This window comes from Oreochromis aureus, linkage group 3, assembly GCF_013358895.1.
Source record: "Oreochromis aureus strain Israel breed Guangdong linkage group 3, ZZ_aureus, whole genome shotgun sequence".
NCBI classification, from domain to species: domain Eukaryota; kingdom Metazoa; phylum Chordata; class Actinopteri; order Cichliformes; family Cichlidae; genus Oreochromis; species Oreochromis aureus.
The window spans coordinates 66,954,956-66,960,468 of record NC_052944.1 but is presented as its reverse complement, the minus strand read 5'-3'; the positions used below and the strand labels follow the sequence as shown (position 1 = coordinate 66,960,468).

At 38.1% G+C, this 5,513-nt stretch overlaps 1 long non-coding RNA gene across 1 annotated transcript; it reads right to left on the bottom strand.

The window, feature by feature from the left end:
* Nucleotides 1-2,043: 2,043 nt before the first annotated feature.
* Nucleotides 2,044-5,142, bottom strand: LOC120437369. Its single transcript, XR_005611060.1, has 4 exons — nucleotides 5,125-5,142; nucleotides 4,905-4,981; nucleotides 2,750-2,828; nucleotides 2,044-2,269 (listed from the first exon to the last, which is right to left on the bottom strand). It is a non-coding gene; the product is annotated as an uncharacterized LOC120437369 (long non-coding RNA).
* Between the last annotated feature and the right edge of the window lie 371 nt (nucleotides 5,143-5,513).

The window sequence follows — 5,513 nt, the reverse complement described above, 5'->3', positions numbered from 1 at the left end:
TGGATGTGTCCTCAGACCGCAGTGGTTACTGTACATAGCTTGTTTTTAGGATTTCTTTCTTATTATTGTAATTTAGTGAAAGTTACCATTATGTTTAATGTTAGCTCATGAAACTGTTATTAGTTTATTAAGAAAACAAAAACTTTCATTGTATCCATGGTGACATTATAGCCACTGCAAAATGTCTGAATGGTTGAAGTTTTTATCTTTAAACAGTTGAAAATATTTAAAAATGAACCCTGTTAAAAAAATGTGAAATTCCCTTAAATTTACTTAAACACAGTTTAATTTAAAGCACCAAATCACAACAAAAGTCACCTACCCTAGAAACTACAACAGTCAGATAACCCTCAATGAGCAAGCACTAGATATTTGTATAAGTAAATATCCAACTCAAAGTTGCTGTGAAGAAAGCGCCATCTCTTGGTAACACTCTACAATTGGAGAGGAGACTCCCAGCAACTGGAAACCATCAGCCATTTGGAAGCAGCAATTCTAAACGCCTGTATCTGTAGGTTGCTCACTGAATTTGAGTGTGTAACTATAATAGTTTGCTAAGTCCATGATCAACTGTAAGTTGTATTTATGGAAAGTGGGAGTGGGAGCCACAGCAACAAAGCAACAAGGCCATCTGGTGAAGCACTCCATCTCTCTCCTTCAGCCTGGAGGTGTGTTTGAGGTCATTGTCCTGCTGAAAAAAAAAAGATGGTCCAACTAAACACAAACTGGATGGGATGGCATGTCGCTGCAGAATGCTGTGGTTGCTGTGCTGGTTCTGTGTTCCAGTAACCATTCAATAAAAAAGAAAGTGAAAGAGTTCCATTTACTAATGTTTTGTTTATTATGAAGCTACAAGTGTGACTTTTTATTGTTTCTGCTTCTCACACAACGTTAAAGGAGTTAGTTAGAATGATGGTCACACAAATGATGAAAAAATAACTATATGCATGTGTTAGGCTTAACAACAAAGAGACCGTGGTTTACATGCACATGCAAACTTTTTGTTCTATATTTCATTTTTTATTTTTATTTTATCTCTGGAAGGATTTGGCACCAGGTTTTGGTTAAATTTAGAAAAAGTTGTTTAGGTTAAAACAAATTTCTTAACAACAGTCACATTGTTCACTGACAAACAACAAGTTTGGATCCCCCTCAGGTCAAGGAACGCAAAGGAAACCTTAAATGTAAATGAGCCATGATGGCAGTTTTGGTAGAGCCGCACTAAATGACATACTGGGAAAGAGAGCAGCCTGAAACCATTTATGACAGAAATGTAAACATATGCCAACACAAATCTTAAGCTTTTATTCAGGGTAAAAGAGCACTGAAAGGAATAAAAAATCATTTTTTTAATTTGTTAAAGTTTTCTCACTAAATACATTTAAACACCAATAACATTAAAAATATTTTAGTAACTTTTTAAAGATGAAGTCTGTACTCCAGACCATTCCTGTTGTAAGATGCCTTGAGCAAACAAATAAAGCTAAGAAAACCACCTTTGTGCAGCCATGTTTAAAGAACAATGTCATGCCAAGCAACTTTCCACTAGTGGGCACTTTAGCACAAACAGGTGTGAGTCACAGAGTGAGTAATTTTACACATGAGAAAATCCCTCAGACTGTACATGAAGGCAGCTCACTGATTGAAATTTAATCTAGTGTTGAGGTTTTGATTTGATTAACATTCATTAGAAACCCCAAATAGAAAAGCTGCAAACAGAAAAAGTGCCTGTTTAGGATTAAAACTAATTCAACATCTTGGTGAAGTAAAATCTTACCAATTTGATTAACTTTACACAAATTGATACTCAACTCTTCAGACAAACGATTTGTTCAGAGTCATTTCAGCCACTGAAAGATGTTCCTGCTGTTTTTAATCTGTGGTTGAGGTTAAGTTGTTTGTCTGTTCTTTGTTATCTGCTCTGAATAGAGGTGTGTATCAGTTAGAAACACAATTCACATTTTCCATCAGCAATACTTCTGAAACCCACTGAACCACACGACAGGAACAACATGTGACAGCAAAGTTTATTGTTGCTGCAGAGAAGGCAGGACACTGCTGTACACATGACATTCATATTTTAGTTATACAACATACACTCATACAAACACTGAGAGTGTATATTATAATGAGAAGACACTACAGAATATATGCAAATCAACATTGTGTGGCTGTGTGGACCAGTTAGAGACCAGCAGCTGGATGTCAGTGGTTGGACTGGTGGACTACTTCAGTGAGGAGTAGACGACGTCTGGCTCTGTTTTAAAGTCTGAACACAAACACACACAGTTCAACATGAGAAGAATAAGCAGCTCTGTAAACTCATGTTTATGTAAAGTAAATGAACACAACAGGAGAATGTTAGTGAAAGTATCAGAGCATCACAGTTAAAGTCTGAAGAAGAATAAAATTAAATCTTTATGTTAAGGAGAAGTTTATGTATCTGACATCTTCCAGACATAAACTCAGTTTCATGCTTTGCTGTTTCCTGAATCAATAATTGATCAGAAGAGCGACGCCAGCTGTCCCACTGCTCCCTGAAAAACATCAAACAGCGAACAGTTTGATGTTGTTCAGCGCAACATTCAAATTAAAAGAGTTTAGTTTGGTAGTTTGTATCACAGAGAGTGTCAGCAGAATGAATTACAGTGACTTGGTTATAAAAAGAAACTTGTTGTTGAGTGTTTAGACAGTGAGACATAAAATATAAGTATTTAGTTTGTTATTAGTGAATAAAGAGCAGCTGTACCTGTTCCATCAGACAGCTGTTTGTCCATAACTGATGTCTTCAGTTCTCAGGGCTGAGAGGACAACAGCTGGATGACTTTCTGTGCAGTAAAACACACACAGAGGACATCACTGCATATGCTACAACTTATAAATACACTGTTAATGTTCAGGATGTGTGTTAAAAGTTATTGTTCTCATGTAGGAAAAAGATGATGTGATCGTCACCTTTTTTCTATTTTGGAAAAATAGGTGGTCTGGTTATATTTGGTCACTGTTTATTAACAGTAGGAGAAAAAAAGAACATACATTTTACCAAAAGGTAATAAACAAACACACATTTTGTCACACTAGATACACACACGATCATCAGCATCAGTGATGAGAGATCCCAGTTTAGCTTCATATGTCAGCTCACTGAAAACAACAGGAGGACGTAGCTGATGTTGGTGAGGATGCAGATAAATTAAATGTTTACAGACAACATCAGCACCCTTCATTATTAATACATAAAATCAAAAATCAAAATAATAATCTGTACCAAACTGCCCATAAGTTGTTGCTGACATTTCAGCATCTGGCTAGAGTGACTGAAGAGGTGTGAGCATAAAGGGAGTAGCATTTTTTAAATGACAAGTTCTTTCAAATGTAACGTTTCAACAAATGTTCAACACTCAAAGATCATCAAACACACAAACAGTTTGTCTCACAGTGTGTTGTAGCTAAAGATCCAGCTGCTGTATTTGACAGGGAGAGAAATGAAAGTGTTATGACCGTGTGCAGGCAGGAAAAGGACCCAACATGCAAACTTGTGGAGGAAGAACTTAAACTCAAGGACCACTGCTTTACTGCAGGCATAAGTCAAAAACAGAACAAAACGAGGAGGGCTAGAAACTGAACAAGAACCAAAACACACAGGCAGGTCTGAGGGCATGAATGTTAATGATGCGACAAAGCACAGAGGCAAGCACAGACAATAAATACAGGAGGTCAACAGGGCAAAGAGGGAGAAGCTGGGAGACACAGCTGAGGATAATTACACATGATGCCATGTGTTTTTGATGCCCCAAAACCCATGGCATCGTGGCTCAAGAGTTGGGAGTTTGCCTTGTAATTGGAAGGTTGCCGGTTCGAGCCCCGACTCGGACAGTCTCGGTCGTTGTGTCCTTGGGCAAGACACTTCACCCGTTGCCCACTGGTGGTGGTCAGAGGGCCCGGTGACGCCAGTGTCCTTAGGGACTAGTAAAGGTGCTATATAAATACAGGCCATTTACCATTTACCATGATGAGAAAGGAGGATGCAAAATTGAGTGCACTGACTTTTAAGACTAGTGCACAGAGGAGCTGGGGGGGGGGGGGCAGATAAACATAACGGCACAAACACGAGAATAAACACGGCACAAGAACTCACACAACAATATACACACATGGTAAACATGGAACCAAAACCTAAGAACTAGAACTCAGTAAAAACTAAAGAGCTAAAGAGCTATGAATGCTTAATACTGAAACCAAAACCAAGAGACTCACAATGACACATGAAATCAAGGAATAACAATACAAACAGAAACACTGGGTCACTGAGCCATGACCATGACACAAAGAGCTCACTTCACTTGAAGTGAAGAACTTGAAAACCAGAACAGGAGAGGAAGAGAGGTTAGATTTAAAGGAAGAAATTGAGGATGGACAAACTCAAATAATCTTCACCATGTAAAGAATAAAAAATAAACCAGTGTAGGCAACAGGAAGTAAGATGATCTGTGTGTCTGTGTATTTTCATGGTATTGAGCTGTTAAAGTGGAAATTCGGCATCCGATATATGTTACCCGGGATCATAAACTGTCAAAATATAAATGAATGAATCTAAATTAGATTCAGATGTTTCCACAGTTCTGGGGAGGGGCAGAATAAAAGTAATGTATTTAAATTGTTTATGAAAAGCTGTGTGTGAGGGAAAGTGTTTTGGGCTCAAGTTAAACCAACTCAAAGAGTTATTCTTCAGTCTTTAACAAATGTTAGTGTGAACAATGCAGATTATACAAGTAATATTTAAGGAATTTTAATTGTGTTTAACACATTAGTTTAAGATCAGTTCACAGAGTTCATTTAACCAATTTTTATATTTCCTTTGAATATCAACATGAATCCTCAACACACAGCACATTAAAAACTACCTCTGCTTCCTCTGATTGGCTGTTGTTGATGACTTGAGCCTTTGCTGTACGTGATGTCATCATCTCCAACTCCTCCCCTGTCAGATAACAGCAAAGCAATTCACTGTTTCATAATCACAGCAGGAAACAGTTTAAACAATTTGTGAATATAGCTTTAAAAATTCTTTACATAATTTCACTCTGAGAAACAAAATCTGAAAGAGAAACGTCTCAGACTCACATTCAGTTTTCCTTTGAACATGTCGTCTCACCAGCAGAACCAGTAACACCACAAGAACCAGAACACAGACTGAACTAATAACTGACACAGTGAGGACAAGAGAAAAGAGTGATAGAGAGACACAGGAGAAATCAGGAGGAGAGGTGGATGTAGGTGGAGGTGTGGATGTAGGTGGAGGTGTGGTGGTGTGTTTGTCTAAAATAAAGCAAACAGTCATTAAGTTGTCGTCACATTGTGAATGTTGAAAGCTGCAGAAACACAGACAGGTGAGTGTGTCACCTGTGACAGTGATCCAGCTGGATGGAGACTCTCCATGACCGCTGATGTCACACTTGTAGAGGCCTTCATCAGACCTGGAAACATGCTGGATGGTCATGTGACCTGTAGGC